We start from the raw sequence: 20,394 nt of genomic DNA, 5'->3' as shown, positions 1-20,394 counted from the left end.
ACAGATGTACTTGCATGTCAAGGAATGACATAGCTATGAAACACCATTTTTTCTGCTCAAAATATTGTGTAGTAAAGCAATACAATATACCGGCCTATTAATTTAAATTTCCCTACAGGGAAACTGATCGCATCCCTGACTACCTTATCCCAAGGATCATGTGCCTTTCCAGGACGTTCAGTCCTGGTGGCAACCATAAGCCGCATGTACAAACCCCATTTCATGCAAAAGAAACCCTTCAGGACCCCTTTCAAGACCAGGTCCTGGAGCTTCCTCCAAGTTTATAGGCACCCCTTTCCTCCTTTTTTCAGGGTCAATGAACATCCCCCCTCCCCTTAACTACCAAAAAGAGGCCATTTCAGATGTAATTGGCTTCAGTACCCCAACATACAAATGACATTCTCAACTGCTTTCTGGATATGTATATTGAAAATGCAAATGTACACCAACCTGCTTGTATAGCCTGGGTGTGTTGTCCTAAAACTCCAATTGCTGAATCACAAATTATGAAATATAACACTTTCTTATTGACCTTTTTGAGGCATCTGTTCAGTTGCTTAGCACAAGTGACCTGGCGTAATACCCGCACCTCTGACCACATTCTTATCTCTTTTCTTACTCGCCTACCTTTCTGTGCACAATGGAATGCCTTATCCATTTGCCACAAAAAAGCATCCATTCATGACCTTGTTCTTATCGCATTCCTTCAGTGAGATGTGAATCTCTCTCTCTGACACTGCTTTCCCTGCTGTACTCTTGTTTGGTGGTTGCTCCCTCTCTCGCACTTGTCCTGGAAGTCAACCTTCTGTCCCCTGCCTGCACTTAGTGTCATTCCCCTTAAATCCTCTCTCTCCTTCTAGTTCCAGGATCAGTGCATTTGGCCGTTCTCTTCACTTCAGAGTCACTGTTATTGACTGCTATTCCTCATCCTCCTTACTTCAACTTGCCTTCTTGAGCCTGTTCCCTCCAAACTCCTCCACTCCCTCTCCTCCTAAGCCTGACAGCACCTAGCTCACCTCTTTAACCTTTCTCTCCCAACCGATGTCTTCCCCTCCACCTTTCATTTCTCAAGAAACCATGTCTTGATCCGTCCTCTATCTCTCTCTAACTACCGTCCTATTTTTTTCTTCCCCGTAGCTTCCAAAAAAAAGGCTTGTCTTCAACCAACTAACCCAATTACTCTCCCCTCATTAGAGCCTCTACAGTTTGGCGTCGGACCTCTCCACTACACCCAAAGTGCGCTCACCAAAGTGACAAATGACCTACAGTTAGCAAATTCAAAGGTCACTTGTCAAACTCCTAGACCTCTCTGCTGCTGTCGATCCCTTTCGTCTCCTTGACACTCTTTGCTCCCTTGGTCTTCATAACACTGCAGTCTCCTGGCTAGCCTGCTACCTCTCCTGTCATTTCTTCAGTATTACTACTGTCGACTCTTGCTCTTCCTCTTCCTCTCGCTTTTAAGGTCCTTCAAGGCTCATTTCTATGCACTCTGCTCTTCTCTCTTTAAAATTCTTCTTTGGGTGAACTCATATACTCAGCTTCCACTATCACCTCTATGCAGACAACACTAATCTATCCAACCTCTCCCGACTTCCCTCCTTTTTCTTGTCCTCTGTTTCTTACTGCCTCTCCGCCATCTACAACTGGATGATCCAACAACTTCATATTTACAAACTCAAATTATCTGTCACTACCCCTCCCCACTTCTTCCTCATGGTTGTAAATATCATGCTTTCCCTTGTGTCCCACGACGCCCACTGCCTTTATGTCATCATTGACAGCCCTCAGCTTTATACCTCCCATCCAATTCCTCTCAGACCTGTCGCCTACTCCTCCGCAACATTGCCAAAATACCCCTATCCAAAACCTCATTAGCTCTCGCCTAGACTACTGTAATATCACAGGCTTTCCCCTCTCTACATTCCATCCTGAATGCTGCAGCTAGGCTAATCTTCCTCTCCCTCCACTCCTTATCTGCTGCATCACTCTGTAAATCCCTTCACTATCTCTCCATTTCTCCCAGAAATAAATTCATATTGCTCACACTCGCTTAAAAAGTCCTCTGTGATATACCTCAGCTCACTCCGCCCCGCCTCTAACCTTCACTTTTGCTTCCCTCTTAAAACCCAATCTCACTCCCATCTCCAAGACTTCTCCTGTACTGCTCCCCTATTTATCGAACTCTCTACTATGCCCTACCAGACTCTCCCCCAACCTTAAATCCTTCCAAAGCTCACTAAAAACCCATCTCTTCATCTTTGTCTACCCTACCCCATCCTAGACCCTCATGTCTACTCCCTCCACCCATTATGTTCACTCTCATTACCCTCTCCCTCTGGAATGTAAGCTCTCGCAAACAGGTTCCTCTCTACCCTGTGTCCAATGTTTGACTACCTCGTATGTCTCCAAAATGCGATATGCTGAATTTTTGTGGTGCTATGCAGACTATCATCTCAAACACATAAAATTGTTGTTCATGACTCACTCTTCTGTTTCTACCACACGGCTGGTATTTTGACTAAAAATGATGATAGTGTTCTTGTACTTTGCCACAGGACTGTGACCCATGTGACCCATCCCCTTTGCAAATCTAGTTTGTCTTTGATCTTCAAATGACAAAGGCTACATCTCCTTCGCTAAGCTTAACATTGGCGACATCTAGCTTCCCAACTTTCTTCTTCATGAGGATAACTAATTCACTTACTTTTATGACTCTAATAAAATAGTGTAAAAGCTGTCTATTATAAACCCAGACCAGCACACTCCAAATGGGAACCTTTTCTCTGGAACCGAATTGAGCCTTCTGACACCATCTGCCTCACATTAAACTACCTCATCACAGCAGTCCAGCATAATGAATGTAGAAAAAATGATGACTATTAGCACTATTTCAGCTGAGCTGGCAGCATACTCTTTCTCTCCAAGTTCCAATTGAAATTGCTAAACAGCCCCTCAACACCATAATTCCGGTGTCTGTGTGAAAGATATCCAGTGTTTAGTTATGCAGAAACAGAGGAAACAGGAAAAGCCTAAACATTGAAGTAATGCAGGAATCAATAATTGCAACAATGGAATGCAGGAGTTACAGTCTTTTGTTGCATAACTGAAATAATCTAAATACATTGAAGCAAATCATACAGTCTTGGCAGACAAGATAATGTACAATGTCTCTTGAAGCATTGCTGATATAAATTAACACAGAGTCTAGTAAGCATTGCAAAGCCGTTCTAGAAAGCAAATGATAGTTACTGCAGTTTGTGCTGGGGATTCTGAGTTGAGTTATATACCTTGCATATGCAGACAAGTAGACAGAAGCCAGGATATAAACAGAAACCAACTATACAAACAGATATCAGGAGTCCAATATGAGCAATCCAGAGATCAGAATACAAATAATGCAGAACCAGGAACTGGTGCAAGGACAGGAATATTCTTAGACAAGATAAACTGGATAAGATATGAGTCAAGCAGCACATGTATCCAACACTTTACAACTCTCTCAACTTTATCACTGGTAAGGCATGAAGGCAATAGGGGTCTTAAAATAGTGCAGCTCACCAACCAGCTACTCAAGAAAGGATGCAGAGAACAGTTCTTTAGATGGAGATTCTCCAACACAGCAGTTTAGACTTGCTAGACAGCAATATGCAGGGAACAAGACGTTGAACCCTTACACCCAGGCAACCCAGTGTCTGCCATAGGCATTCTATGTACTCTAAGCTAAGGAGGTCCCGAATCAATCACACACTCAGGTGGTTAACTTCCACAAATGAATAGGGCATTTGCAAGAGGCTGCATCTGCCTGTGAAGCCAAGATGCAAACTTCTGAAGAATGTAACCTTGAGAGTGCATCTGCTAATTCATTACTAACTCCTGGAATGTGCCTAGCTCTCACCTACATTTTTATTTTTAGACACTTCAGCACCAGAGCTCACAGTAATTCCAACACTAGAGGTGATTTAGCTGACAACATATTCAAAGTCTCCACCACTGCCTCCTTGTCGGACCTGAAAACAATCTGTCTGATTTTTCAAGTTGCTTACTCACCTCTATCATTACCAAGACTGGAAACTGCTCTAGCAGCACCATGCTGCAAGTCAAACTTGCTTGAATTCCAGAAGTGGGTAGTGGCATATGATGAAATGTCTTGTAGACGGGAGTGAGAGGTGGTTACCAGAAGTGGAATGCAAGTCAAAGGTAGATCTAAGAGGACGAGAGGGGGAGTAGTTAAAGGTGAGTCTTGAGACGTATGAAGTGGTGGGTTTGTTGAGGGCTTTGTAGGAGGACACAGTAATATAGGGATTTGCAAAGTGGTGTTGCAGATGTGGAATGGTGAGAGTGGAAGATACATCTTATTTTAGTACTGTTGAGATGAGCACATGTTCAAAGGAGGATGAAAATGTGCCAGTAGAGAGAGGAGGAAGATACAGACAGACAGTGGGAGAGAAGGATCTGAAGGGAATAGGGTAAAGGCAGGGGCGGATTGGAAATTTAAAGTGGCCCAGGAAAAAATTCTTGGAAGTGGCCTCATGTGGGTGGGACCAAGTCACTAGAGGTGGGACCAACACAAAAGTAGGCAGGATTTAGAACTGCTGGAATTTGGTTGTAGTAACATTTAAGAAAACCTGGATGTGATCACTTAAGACACAGTGGGTCATCTCTAAAGCAATGCAGGGAAAAAGCTGCCAGTCTTGTGCTATAAAAATACATGAATTCTTTTGGATGATTTGTGACTGCTTTATACCTCTGTGCTCAAACTTGTTTAGTTGCCTACTAACACATCCTTCCAAAATTCCCTACATAGAAACATATCTGACTTTGTTTAATAAGTTTAACTATTATGAAACATGTTGACACAATTGTATTTGATCAGTCTGCCAGAGCAGCATATGAGCACCTTACCCCACCTGCAGCTTAGTAAATCTAGCCCTTAATCCTCAAAACGATTTCTTCTTTTACTATAGACCGTACATTTCTGGAGCTTGGAGATAACCTTTTGTATGCCCTTCAAGGGTGCAATAAAACACATAATACATTATTTGGAAAGGTACAGTGTACAATAGAACATGTATCAGTTATACAGAATACTCTACTACAGTTCTTCAAGTTTAACAGATTCATCCGTCCAACGCATGTCTTTAAGCTCAGAATACGTTTAAACACTTCATGTTCATCAATAGCATCATCCTATGTCTATCAATAATGCCATATACAATCTCCTTCAGCTTGCGTTAATATACACACTTCTAATAATGTCATCAGTTCTTTTCATCAACACTTGTGGGCGGGCTATTGTCTGTTCGTTCTTCCCAAGTCTCCCAATACTCAGGTTTCTTTGTACATAAATTAGTGATCGGCTTGCAAACTATTGGGAGACTCCAGACTAAGGGACCTAGGTGTTGTACTTTTCCCCCTAGTGACCTCCCACCCATAATTCGGGTATCTCAAGAATATTTAGTGGAAAGAGAACTAGTCCTACTTGATATCACTGAGGCACGTGTGAGCACGCCCAGCACTTTGTTTGGTCTAAAACCTTACCCTCCCAAGAATGATAATTATTCTCAAGGATGCCTGCTCAAGTCCGAATATTACTGGACTGGCATCGCTGGGTGTACCTTTTTTTTTTTAACTATGGGGTCGCCGTACTTACGGACGTAATGTTACTCAGACAATAGCCCCTCGCCCTTTCTCCAAGCTCACCAAATTTTCCTTTACCCCTGAATTGAATAGAGTAATTGGCTTGACCGATTATGCTACTAACTTCTCCTTCATCCCCAATACCTCAATATCATTACCTGAACCAGCCTCTGTCACCTGCTAATAACTAAAAGAATTGACCGTCCTGAGAAGAGAATGAAATGAGAGAAACACAAAACAGGAAAAACTACAACTTCATGCTGGACAACTGTCTTAGCCTTTGGCTCAGGTGCTATTAACTGCATTAGAGGCCTTCCAGAACAGATTCATGAGTGCCCTTGGACCCTTCTCTGAGTGTTGGCTCCTCTGCAGTGGGGGGAATGGGCACCAGTGTGTCTCTGCTACCCTTGAATCCGTGATGCTGGTAGCCTACACCTGGTACCGGTCTGTTAAATAACCTGAGCCTAAGAAATTACTGTTCCACAACTTACTCTCCCGATCCAACATCCTGACAGTTAGTGTGACTTTTCAGGAAACAGTGTTTTGGACGTTCTCGGTTGCTGTCTCACCATTTACCTCCTCTCAAGGTCTAAGCTAGCCTCTCGGTTACAATCTCATCTCAAGGAGGGTCAAGAACATCTTAAAAACTGACAGGTTAAGAGGCTGCACAGGAGTGATCTTTTGGTAGCGGGGAAGGACTAGTGGCCGAAGCTATCAGTCACTTCAATCAAGTTCCAACTCTTATTCTATTCAATTCGTTCTACCTAGTACCGTTACTTTATGTTCACACTGGTTTGTGGCTAATCGAAAGTATGTAATTTGTTACCACTACTCGTACATTTTACATTTATTATCAATAACATGAATACCCCTATCACCTATTATAACTCTAGGGCTATAACATTGAATAACAAAAACTTTGAGTATGACACAGTAATACATTAGACACATTTCAAGACACCTTTACCCAGACATATTTTATTGGTACACCAGTGTATACTTGAGGATCCTACATGGTGTTAATTGGATGACGTGGATTTGTTTTATCTGGAGAAAACCCATCTGCAGGAGGGATATGGGATGGCTCTATTGGTATCATTTTTCTGACATTCTCTTAATCAAGATAGGACGTTGCTGTCCTACTAGCTTGAGAAGAAATGTCTAGTGCACCCCAATATGCTCTTACCCGCTTGCGCATACCTTCTGTACCCATCTGAGCCAGACCATGTGCTGCCACCGCTAGGTCTGGAAGATACACTCTGGGAGCTACTGGTCTACCTTGTCCATCTCCCCAGAGTCCACCAGACTCCTCACCACATCTCTTCACCTTCCAGACAGTTAATTCTTCAGGTAACACAAATCTTCATATATTAACCAAGCTCATACGAGCTTACCTTTAGCATGTAAGCTCGTATGAGCAGGGCCCCCTCCCCTCCTGTCTCCATACCTGTTCTTCCGCTCCGTCTTTACTGCAAATGACTAGCTGGAGTTTCTGAAGTATTGGTACTTTTTGTTCATTGTTCTGTATGGTTTCACCCTGTATAGTCTACTGTTAGTACTGTGTGCGGCGCTGCGGATACCTTGTGGCGTCTAACAAATGATAATAATAATAATAATGTGTATGCGTGCATGTGTGTGTGTGTTCACATTGTAAAACGTAGTAAACGTAGTAAACCTACTAAATCACTACATTCTGAACTAGTTGCTGGAATTGCTATTGCAGTATAATGGATGCCCCCCCTTCTAATAATCTCTACATTATTCTCACCGATTTCAGCCGCTGCCCCAGCTGGTGGAACCGTTCCCTTTCCTTGTCCATGTGGTGCCTCTTGCATGTTACTAGCATGGGCAGTGGCCGAAATGACGGTGGGTTCACCTTCTTCCCTTGATAGCTTATCCTTAACGTAAATTATAGGATACAAGTTACTGGTTACATTCTTAACATTTTTGGTATTGGCTGTACTTATCACCTCAATTGCATTTGGCTGTGAGGACGCACGTGCGCTTAGTTCTCCACGTTTCTCAACGCTCACTTCCGCTGTGCGCGCGCTTTTCGCCACGCCTACTTCCGCTGTGCACTCGCTGCTCTGCCACGTGTTGCCTTCCATTTGCCACAATTTTAAACAATCAACATGTCTAGTTCTCACTTCTGTTGATCTAATCAACCATACTTTTTCTTTTACATTATTTAGTACCTCTGCATTAAAACTCCCTATTGTTGGGAAAGGCCTAACACAATCTTTGGTCATCTCGACCCACGTGTGCAATACGCCGTTGCGTATGCCCCATACTTCTTACTCATGAGAAACCTTGCTGAATCAATAAGGCCTTCCATAGGCAGTACCTTGGCCATCTCTAGTGTATGTTTATCACTTATTTTAAACAAACACAGAAATATCACTGTGGGCCCCAAGGGCTATCAGCTCCTCGATACCCTGGCTCTACGACAAAATCTGTTGAGTTTACCCTTTACTATAAACACTCTATCGCTAGAGATCTCTAATGCCCGGTGGACGTATTTCCACTAGCCGCGTCCACTCGCCTTTTTTTTCCGCACCATGCGAGGACCCCTAACACAGAAATATCACTGTGGGCTCCAAGGCTATCAGCTCCTCGATACCCAGGCTCTACCACAAAATCTGTTTTCACCGTATACCTTGTATACTACTTATTCAAATCATATACTTCTTCAATACACCGTATGCTACATAAAATACCACATACTACTTAGAATAGTATTCTTATTTCAAACACAACCTTGCCCATCCAGTCCACCTCGTCAGGCAGTGACCGATATCGCTGTCTTTTCAATAGTAAATCACCTCTTTGTCTGTCTTCAACAGTATGCAAATTCTTCCCTTATCTATCTCTTTTCAACAGTATGCAAACTCTTCTCTTATCTTTATGCATACCATTCACATACAACCTTTTGTTTTCTGCACAGAAAATAGATTTCCCAAACAATGGTAATATTTTTCAGAGGTTTTAACAAATGATTATACTAAACATATATAACAGACTATGAACATGATTGTTTGAACACGTGGCAATAATACCGGAAGTACACATATACGCTAAGCAGGAAGTACACATACTCTATGCAATACCTTTGAAAACGCAAAATGACAATAAAAAGAAACATTTTTCTTTCTTGTCCCTAGATTCAAGTTGGCATTCCTTCAGATTATGCAACAATGGACATTCGGTTTCTCAACACAGAATGGACAACATGTTTTGAACACATTGCGTTCTTTCCCGTATGTGACGCGTCTTCCACCCTTTGGTGAGGAACCAAATTCCGTCAGTGTTGCATACCTTCCGGCAACGTAACCTCCAACTCAGAGCCCCCAAATTATTAAAGTAATTCTATCGTTTTTCAAATAAGCATTGCATAGGCGATTGTATTGTGTTTCTAACGCACAAAGTGATTTATTTTAGCAGATGCAGAGTTTAACAGTTCAATACATTATTATTATATAGTACAGTACAGCCAATACCAAAAGATAAATACATACCGCTGCTATCGCATGCGGTCGCTGCGCTCCCACGGGACCCAGTGAACAGTATATCTCTATGGAATACTGTGGTCAGAGTAGACTGAAGACTGGGAGCGCAGCTATGATCATATATACATTCAGTGTTACAGAGAGAACAATGCAGATGACGTGGCTTGCTTCTATAGGTTCAGACTTCGGGTGGGTCCAGGGTTAACAGGTCATAGGCTGGTTCAATCTAAGGAATCCAAAGGTGGGGGTCATCTCTCCAGGGGATGAGTTCTGTTCTTCCCGCCAAAACTCCAATTACAACCAGTCCATTAGCATTTTACAGTCAGCATCATATTAAAGGTTTATTCCCTAACAACAATAACTTGAGTATGCAATGTGCTATCTCTTCGCCGAATGAACCAGACAGCTGCTGGTGAATAGGGGTTTAATATGATACTAGACATGACACCTTTCCTATAACCTGAACCTTAAATAACACTGAAGTGTACATATAATCATATTATATAAACTAATAATAAACTAAATACTATCTGCTCATAAATTACTGTGTAACGGAACCAATATGAATTTGAATTATATAAATAACTAAATGTTGTAATGCGAGTGTGTACGTGCGTATTTTACCATGCGATAGCCGCATGCCAAGTGCAGCGTGGCATACTGAGTGCAATCGGCAAATATAACAATATTAACCAATATACTTTCGTTCATCCAATTATATGACTTCGACAGTTTATTGGTGTTTTGTCCGTTTCTAGTCACAGAATGATTTTGCGTACAAGACGTTCAAAATTGGCAGATACATGCCTTGATGAATCGGGCATGAATTTGTCTATCTGTATTCCAAGAAATTTCAGCTGTTGAGACATCACAAGATGACTCTTGCTGGAATTTATGATATAGCCATGTTCTTATAAAAACGAAATTATCTTTAGTGTCTTTGTTTTGGCATTATGTTCTCACTTTCCTATTACCAGCATATTGTCCAGATACTGCAAAACTGCAATTCCATATTTTCTGAAGTGGTCCTGATGGTCCCTCAGTACCTTTTATATTTTCGGAGAGCTGTTGAGAGGTCAAATGGTAGCCATGTATATGCATTTTACTAGTCTTGTTACACAGGCTCTGTAAGGATGGTGAGAAAGAAAAATAGGATAAAGACTGAAGTAACTAAAATCTAAATATCTGTCACCCATCGCAAAAGTAAACCATTCATTCTGGTCACTGTTCATACCCTTGGTTTTCACTCTTTGCATTCACTTGCTAGTCTGAACTGAGAATGTGCACACCTGATCTTTTCAAAACTTCCTGCATTCACTTGATTGGCTAATTGCCTGTCAGCCCTTTCTATTTAAAGCACCTACCTTCCTACTAAGGTGCCAGATCTTCAGGTCTCCTTACCTGTTAGGACGTCTCCTCCTCTGGCTCCTGTTTATTGCTTCCAGCTCGTTATTTGTTGGATTCAGCAACCACGCTGCAGATCGTTGCACATCACCTCTGATCCTGCTCCAGGGCTTCCAGCTCATAAGGACCTCAGCGCTTCATCATCCTGCAGCCTATTACCCTCCTGTGTATATCTGTATCTCATCCGCATGCAACAGGTATGGCGGATGGTTTTCGAATTTAAAATGCCAACCTTACCGCTTCTATTACCTTAAGTCGTAGAGAAAGGCACTGGGGAGCCACCCACCCCTTGTTCAGATGGGACAATCCATATGTAACAGACACCAAGACTTTCCAGATCCTCTCTAGGAACAAGGTAAGTCCTTATACCAGCAGAAATAAAATAAAAAAATAAAAGTATATACCTTCCAGGATTGTCAACTTTTTCCTTTCAACTGACTCTCACTGAACAGAAACTGCTGACCACAGTGCTGAATGTGCTCCACGAGGGTACCCAGCAACAGGAGGCAGTTGAAACTGAGCTAGGTCCAGAGGATCAACTATGTTAAACGAGTGTTTCATATCAGGAAAAGAAGAATAAGTAGATAAAGTGTATACAAAATACAAGGATGTTGTAAAGAAGTGCACAAAGCAAAGAGGGAGAAAAATAATTAAAAACGGCACAGGATAGAATAGTTGTGCAACAACAAGGGTGGGATGCTGTGTTCATATACAATATAACATGTGGCCAGATTTAGATTCAGAAATAGATCAAGTGATTACCAGACAAGCTAGAATTTCTTATATTTGAAATTGATCCAGATGAATCAACCACAATCTATTTAAATTGGGTAAAAAAATCCCTCCTGACCCAATATTGCAGTCCTATGTCTTCCTGGATTCACTAATATCCTTCATTTTAATTAACGGTCGTAACCCCTGATGTCCTTTTCCGCTAAAAAGTTGTCCTAACTCTTTCATAAACATATCAATTGAATCTGCCATCACGACCTTCCCTAGCAGTGAATTCTATACCTTTAATGCTCTTACTGTAAAGAACACTATCCTTTGCTGGTTGTGAAACTTCCTCTCCTCTAACCTTAGGGGATGACGGTGTGTCCTTGAGGTAAAATTTCTCATGAAAGTTCTCTGTATTGACCCTTAATGTATTTGTACATAGTAATCATATCCCCTCTCAGACGCCTCTTTTCTAAAGTAAACATGCCTAAACTGGCTAACCTTTTCTCTTAACTTAATGACTCCATATGCTTTAGCAATTTTGTCACCCTTGTTTAAACCCTTTCAAGTTCCAAAATGTCTTTTCTATAGCGTGGTGTCCAGAGCTGTGCCCCGTATTCAAGATGAGATCTTACCAACAATTTATATAGTAGCAAAATTACACTATCTTGCCTTGCATATTCATCATCATCATCAACATTTATTTATATAGCGCCGGCAAATTCCGTAGCGCTTTACAATTGGGAACAAACATTGATAAAACAATACTGGGTAATACATACAGACAGAGAGGTAAGAGAACCCTGCTCGCAAGCTTACAATCTATAGGACAATGGGAGTTAGAAACACAAGGGCATGTACTACATCATATTCTTATTTTATTACCTTACAAAGTTTAGTGTCATCTACAAAAATTGCCAAACTAGCACCTCCATTCTGCACACGATCTGCGTCTCTCATCCACAATTGTTACCTGCTCCCATTACAGGTTACAAGACTTTTTTTTCAGGCTGCAATCATTTTGTGGAATGCCCTTGCACAATAAGATGTTTCTCTAGTCTTCAAACCTTTAAGAGTTCTCTGACAATCCACATCTTCAGACAAGCTTATAAAATTTCTCAAGCATCCTCTTTAACTGTTACAAGCCACAGCGGCGTGGCACCACCCCTTAGACGCGCCCCGGCCGTCGTCATGACGACCGGGGCGTCGCTTCCAGTTTTCGTCCCGGCCGTCACCATGATGACAGCCGGGACACTCTTCTTATCACCGCCGCGACCCGGCCAGCTGGCAGCCGGGCGCGTGCGCTATACCAGTTTTTAATTAGTCTCCTGCAGGGGCCAATTCTCCCACCAATGCCTGCCAATTATTCATTGTCCCTTCTATGTATTTAAGGCAGGGAGGGCTTAGCCTCCCTGACGGTTATAGCGTCTGCTGCCTGTGAGTTGCTGACCTGCTGATTCCCTTTTCTACTTGTTTCCTGACATTCTGATTGATTCCTCGTTGTGACCTCTGCCTCGATATTGGATACCGCTTCTTTGCCTATGACCCTGATCTCTGCCTGAACTTTGGACCAGTTTGTTTGCTGTCAGCCATGACTTTCGGCCTGTTCTTTGACCTTTCCTCTGGCCACGGCCCCATGACCCAAGTCCGGTCCCGGACTCCTCCAGTCTTCCAACTACCTTGTTCCTAGCCACGGTTACCCTGATAAGCCTCTACTGCCATAGAGATAAGTCCTGGGGGCATCTGAGTACCGGTGAATGTATAGTTCTATAACAAAGGCGGCTGCTAAAGGTGAAGACCTCTACTAGCTCTGCTCTAAAGGCTTATCAATAGCTGCAATCCTAACATTTAACCTCCCTAGGGTACCCTATTACCACCCTTTACACAGTTCACACAGGACAACAACTCTCTGACCTTCTAAACAACATTGCTCTGTGACCGGATCATATTTTGCAGTAAGCACTTTTTACCTTTGCAATCTAACGACCAATATGCAATATGTGGAATTAATTCACATGTATCAAGCTCACGGTGTCCTATTGTGACAGGATGGACCGCCTATGCCACCCTGTCTGTTGTTGCTGGGAACCGGCTGGGCTTACTTTGCCACCGTTCCCTTTCGTTATCCCAAATGTACCCTCTTGCCGCAGTAGGAGGGGCTTACACGAGCTGCCACCACTGGACTCCTTACTGGCATCCAGTACCGTGTTTCTTCTGGGTAAATGACGCTGCTAGCGTATCTCGTTGCTGGTGTACCTGGGCTGGTACCCGGACCTCTTTCTATGGATCCGGGTTGCTGTAAATGGATCCCCCCTGGCCTATCACATTGCCCAGGGATGCTGGGTAGCAGGCAGAGTGGTGGTACTGGAAATGCTTGGGTCCAAACCTCGGAGACAGCCGGAGAACGGATTAGATTTAGGGTCTAATCTGTAGATCACAGGAATACAGCAATATTGAAGATGTTTCCATGCAGGTCTTTGAAGCAAGATGGTTTATTTGCTCACACTGGTTTGAGGTACCAGTGATCAAGTCAGATTTTGAAATCAGAAGAACACTTACATGATCACACAGCTCATCTTTTATACAGTTCCGAAATAGTCTATTTTTAGAATCGGGATGTACTCTATTTACACAAACATGGATTTACATGCATTGCAAAGCCACTAATATTTATACTTAGCTATGCAATTCTTAAAAACCTTGCTGTGATTTCCTGGATCTTATTTCAGAGGCAGGAGACTCACTAGCAAGTCAAAAGGTCTGACTGGCATGAATACTTCAGACAGTCGCCGAATACACATTTCCACAGAACAACAAAAAACCCCAAACAAACCACTTCCCCACATCACAATACACCAAAGGCTTTGGAAACACAGGCTCATTGTATCAGATATATACATCAGAAATAGGCATATCCTATAGCAAGGTTAAACAGAAAAAAACAACTTTTCTACCCTGGTCGCAGAGATAACGATTTCCTATCTCACAATATACACAATATAAAAATTAAGTGCATGTGCAATTACATAAATAAGTGCCCTGCACTATTTGCTTTAAATATTTTTTTTTACCAAACGTTATTTAATAGTGATCCAGTCATACCTATAGATTGTAAGCTTGCAAGCAGGGCCCTCTTTCCTCTCTGTCTGTATCACCCAGTGTTGTTTTATTACTGTGTTTGTTCTCAATTGGAAACCACTACAGAATATGCTGGTGTTAAATGATGATGATGATATGAGTAGTAGAATAGATAAGACAAGATGAACCAAGATAAAAATGAGATAAAATGAGAGGATAGAAAGATGAAACTGAGGGTAGTGTAAAAGTGTAAGTTAGTGGTAGAGATAGGGTAAGGAGAAATACAAAAAGTATTATTAGTAGTGAATTATGTTGCATATTAAAGTGCTGGATATGTGAATGAACATATGGCAATACAGAATAAGTATATGCTGTAAAATCATTATAGAATTTAATACACAGATGTAAGGAAGACTAGACTAGAAGAAATTTAAATAAATAGTTATGGAAATATAGTAATAGATGTACTGTACATACAAAATAATATGTGGTATGTAGGAAGAAATATATATAGTGAAAAAAAATGTATATTAGTAATGACGTTAAATAATTAGATAGGTCAAACTGTGTCCTGGGTAATCCGCGGGGTGTGCAAGTGAATCAAAATGTATTTCACCACTGGTTGTGGCGTCCTCAGTGGGTTATTTCGAAAACTATCTTGTCACACAAACAAGGTTCATGTACCCATCTATTGAAGAATCTCCCAGCAAAGATTTTTTTAATTGAATATCGAAGACCACTATTACTGAATTTTTAAGCTATCAGGAGCAATTTCAGGGTGAACTGTTCTTTTTTAACTGAATCAGAAGGATGCTGTGGAGACATAATGTGTCATGGTCTAGGTTTAAAGCTTCGCTGATTACTGATACTTTCCCTCTTCTAAATTGGAGAGTGTATTTTTTTTCTAAGTGCTCCAGTTTCCTCCCAAAATCCAACAATATAATGGTAGGTAAATTGTCCTTGGACAGAATTGACTATACTATAATGTGTATGTGGTAAAGAATTTAGACTGGAAGCTCTACTGATGTGAATTATAATAATTTTTTTTGTAAAGCGTTGAATAATATTTTGGCACTATATTAATCATTTTCTTTTTTTTTTTTATTTCAGAGCACCCAGCTCTGCAGACCGAGTTGGAGAAAAGTTTATATTTCACCCTGCATCTTACAATAAAAGAATGTTGAAAAGCAGTGTGCAAGGCACACCAAGCAAACGGTGCTGACACAGGTATGCTGAACTACTTTGCTGTAGTTAATTCAGGGTTGTCAGGATGGAAAATACAGCAACTCTTGTAATTTCAGCAATTCAATCAAACAAAAGTATTTACAAAGCCATGTGACATTGCTGCTAGCTAGACATACAGTCCCCTCACTGGTCACCTGCTGGCATAGGTCACGCCACCCACAACACAAAGCAGCTATTTATATTTCCTCCCAAGCACAAACTAGCTGAACCCTTAATTGCTTACACCCAGGTGACCCAACTGTGTTCCTGTGCTCTGTATGTGGAAGAGTGTGAAAGCTTAACCCTGTCTGTAGCTGGAGCATGCAGATTACCAGGGAAACTCTTAGGGCTAGATTTACTAAGCTGCGGGTTTAAAAAAGTGGGGATGTTTCCTATAGCAACCAATCAGATTCTAGCTTTCATTTATTTAGTACCTCTTACAAAATGATAGCTAGAATCTGATTGGTTGCTATAGGAAACATCCCCACTTTTTCAAACCCGCAGTTTAGTAAATCTAGCCCTTAGGCTCTTCTGTAACAGTATGTGGCAAACAGCCCCTTTTGACACAGCAGGAAATCTGTTACTTCTATAATCATATCACATTCATATCATTGAGTAAAAAGACAGAGACTTTAGGTCTCATTTTCCTGTAACTTTTAGACTTCCTTCAGTTTGGTCTAAGAACAGCTCTAGGCACCGTTCTGTCCTGGCAGTGACATTAAATATGTTATGCTGAGTTAGACACATATGCGTCAAAAGCAGAGCTCAAAAGATGCATAGAAAATAGAAAATTTACGTGCATATGCTAAGTTGCACCCAGCTCTGCACCAAGTTTATATCAGGCGCACTTTAGATACACATAACCGTGTCATAAGCATAAGAAAAATAATTTTAACATTTGTTTTGATAAGGAGATGCATTTGTTATTATATTTGATTTAAATAAAAAATACCTCTTCATACAGCAGGTATAATCTTTTCTTCTCATGTAGAATGAAAGGAACAAAATTTATAAAAAAATATCCACAAAATCATGTAAATATAAGCACAAGCATTAAAGAAAGCATTATCGGCTTCAGAAGTAAAGCCACAACCAGCTATTCAAAAGTAGCTAGCTAGTGATGGCAACTGTCATCACAATCAATGTGTCTTTGCATTAGCCCTCAGGCACATACAAGTGATAGGCATATCTGTATCTCTTTGCAGGTCTGCTTCAGTCACAATTATGCAAACACTCCCTTACTGTTTTTGGAGAGAGGTCACCCGCCTCTTCACTCGTAAGGCGTCACAAGTGTAAAGATGTACCCAAATCTGCATATTGGCATCCACACTCAGCATTAGTCCCCGTGCCTACTATGATTCAACTTTGGAAAGCCACTCTTGAAACCAGCAATTTTTCAAGGCTCACATTTAGGGCTAGATTTACTAAGCTGCGGGTTTGAAAAAGTGGGGAATGTTGCCTATAGCAACCAATCAGATTCCAGCTATCATTTTGTAGAAGGTACTAAATAAATGAAAGCTAGAATCTGATTGGTTGCTATAGGCAACATCCCCACTTTTTCAAACCCGCAGCTTAGTAAATCTAGCCCTTAGTCTTCATAATTCTTGTTCATTGTGAAACTCAAACTGGGTCCTGACTGGATGGTCTCTCCCGCCATTTGAAATATTGGGGTAAATACGAATGACATCATTACCTTCAAAATGCCTTTTTAAAATCCATAACCTAGGCCACAAAGGTGAATGTAATACAAACTATGTTCATAAGACAAGATAGTACTTGTCTATCCTAAATGAACATTCCTTCTAATTTTCGCAGAAAAAAGTGACATATTCGGAGTAGAAGAACAAGGACTGAATAATCCATTAACCTGTGAATAATAGTCATCCAAGGCTATTATTCACAGGTTAATGGAGTTTAGATAATTATTACCATCTCAATTTCTTGAGATGCTCCATGGCAGCTATAATGAATGGATTAACTCCCTAATCAGCTGCGTAGGGACAGGAAAAGGAAGGCCCTCCCCGGAACATATGAAGTTGGACTCTTCCTTTGCATGGTGTCTTTGAGAAACTTCCCAAGCTATTCCTGAAAAATATAAACAGACAATAAATCTGGGAAGATTGGGCTGCCATTTAGTATCTCAAGGAATTTAAAAATAATTACCGGTATCTTAATTTCTTATCAACTCCACATCAGCCACAGTGCAAGTGAAATTATGTTCAATAACTTTGTGGGTAGAAGCTTGCCACCGCCCTTGTAGAATGCACTTTTAGAATTTACAGGCACCTCACATCCATTACTCTTATAAGCCTGTGCATTGATCTCTCTGATCTATCTTGCAAGGGCTATGATGTAAGAGGCATGGGAAGGCTTGGACCCTGCTCACAGTAAGTATTAAGTTCCAAGTTATCATGTGTATCAAACTTTTAGCTTTAACCCCGACTACTGCAACCACTGAGTTCCTGTGTATCGAATTTTTGTAATTAATCCTGACTGCGGCTGTTAAGTTCCAAGTTATCCTGAGTACTTAGTCTTTGATATTAAGCTTGATCAAGGCTGTTATTCAGTTCCAAGTTATCCGGTATATTCTCAAACTTCACTGTGAACCAAACCTCTTTCATTAATACTGACCCTAATTGGTAACTGTTCTCCAGCTATCCAGTGCATCACGACTATGGTGTATAGGTTTGCTGGAGTTCCCTGACTGCTGTCTTTGACAATTCTTTGGCAACCAGCCATTGAGTTTCATTCATACACAAACTATCTGGAATGTGTGTAACAGACAGAAAGGTTATCTAGAAGTACTGGAAACATACTGCCTAGAATACTGCATTTTAGGCTGATGGCTAAGGAAGCACTTGAGTGCTGTTGAGATTAAGAGAAAAGGAAACTTCTCAAGTTTGCCTTTACAAACCATTGCCGCTTTAAATTTTCAGTGCAAAGTCTCCGATATCCGGCAACTTGCAGAAATCAGAGGATCATACATTTTCCACCAGGTCCCCATTAAGTGTGAAGAAAGACAGTTCCCCAAAACCCTGCATTAAATATCGAGGGCTCAACAAAATCACTATCAAGAAGCTGTACCCACCGATCTCTGACTTCTTTGATTGGATCTGACAGACCACCGTCTTCTCCAAACTTGACCTGTGACAGGCTTATAACCTGCTCCACGTACGTGAGGGTGATGAATGGAAGATGGCATTCATCATGAAGGGTGGGCACTACGAATATTAGCGCATGCCATTCGGCTGATGCAATACACCATCCCTTTTATAAGCATATGTGAATTCCGTCTTTAGGGACCTGCAGCAGACATTAGTCTTCATATACCTGGATTGCACCCTAATTTTCTCCAGGAAATATACAACTACGTGAAAGATATATTACAGAGGCTCTTGAATAAATATCTATGTGCCAAGATGGAGAAGTGTTCCTTCAACCAGTCTGGCGTGAGCGTCCTGAGTCTCATCATTTCAGCACATAGCATGGATATGGAACCGATAAGCTCTCTGCTCTGCTTGTTTGGCCAATGCCCAGAGGGATCAAAGTAATACAGAGATTCATGGAGTTTAGCAATTACACAGACAGTTTAATCCATAGTTTCCCAAATAGTTGTTAGCCCTATTACTACCTTAACCAAACAGGGGACACCTAAGGACACATTGACTCCCTGGGCACAACAGAAGTTATCTCCCGACTCAAGTAGGGCCTATACACTCAAAGTTGACGCACTCCAACTCTCCCATATCTTCACCAAAGTGGTCTTTCCACTGCATGATTTCCATTGGAGATTGCCTCCGATAAAGGGGTCCAGTTCATGGCTAGGTTTTGGAGGGCATTCTGCAAAGGGCTTGGAACAACATGTGAGGATCCACCACACTATAGTGCACCAGCTACAGACGACAAGTAGCAGTGCACTATTAACACTCTAATGAATCAATAGATCAATTTTTCTTAACCCCTTCATTCTGGAGAGTTAAATCGAAATTGTGCTGACAGGATCCAGTGTATGTAATCTTTCCTCCTTATTAATGGGTCATGGGCAGAGAGAGGGAAGTATGATATCCTGATTTATATGAAAAGTTTAAATTAGCTTTGGTAGGAAAGTAGGATTAGTTTGTAACACCACCATGTATAGGTATTTAGAAATGACCCCATACAACATTGGGGATGTAATTCCCCCACTCGTCCGGTAGACGTAATTGCTACCAGAAACAACACCTCAAGTGTGAGACACTTTAGTGAGACTTCTTGTAAAGACTCAAAGGGATTAGACATTAAGGCACCCAGGAAAAGGTGCCACACAAGGTACAATACATGTACGAATACTCTTTACTGCTTGAGAATAATAAAGACTATGAAGACTGCAACCTCCTGCTATTTGGCCTTCCCTATACCCATATATTCCCACTTCAATCTATCCTAAATGCTGCAAGACTTATCGTCCTCTGGTACACCACTTTACAAATCCCTACACTGACTCCCTGTGTCCTCCAAAATCCAATTAAAATTATTGACCATTACCAACAAAGCATCTATTTTAGACACTGATCACCACCTTTTGAAGCCTCTCCTGAAAAGAACACATACAATCAAATCTCTGGTGATTGGGTGAACGTGTGTCTGGCTCTACTCATTTCTTATTAATGAGATTTTTAATAACCCCATTCACTTGGAACACCCTGCTTATATGTTAATATTGGAGACAATGGTGCTGGTTCTATTAATATGTTTGAGGAGGACATTCACAGTTTCTCCTTTAAATGTACTGGGATCTTGGATTTCCCCTGACTCACTGTGAGATGATCCACCAGGATCACAGAGAGAA

The 20,394-nt window shown here is 41.3% G+C and overlaps 1 protein-coding gene across 1 annotated transcript in view; it reads left to right on the top strand.

Annotated features, from left to right (window-relative positions):
* SS18 (SS18 subunit of BAF chromatin remodeling complex) overlaps nucleotides 1-20,394 on the top strand; it is a 50,106-nt gene that overhangs the window by 819 nt on the left and 28,893 nt on the right. The window contains exon 2 of the mRNA XM_075213450.1: nucleotides 15,453-15,569. The gene's annotated coding sequence lies outside the window, so the exon portion shown is untranslated. The remainder of the gene's footprint in view (nucleotides 1-15,452; nucleotides 15,570-20,394) is intronic.

The sequence above is a fragment of the Mixophyes fleayi genome, chromosome 5 (assembly GCF_038048845.1).
Source record: "Mixophyes fleayi isolate aMixFle1 chromosome 5, aMixFle1.hap1, whole genome shotgun sequence".
NCBI lineage: Eukaryota > Metazoa > Chordata > Amphibia > Anura > Limnodynastidae > Mixophyes > Mixophyes fleayi.
This window is presented reverse-complemented; position numbering and strand designations above follow the sequence as displayed.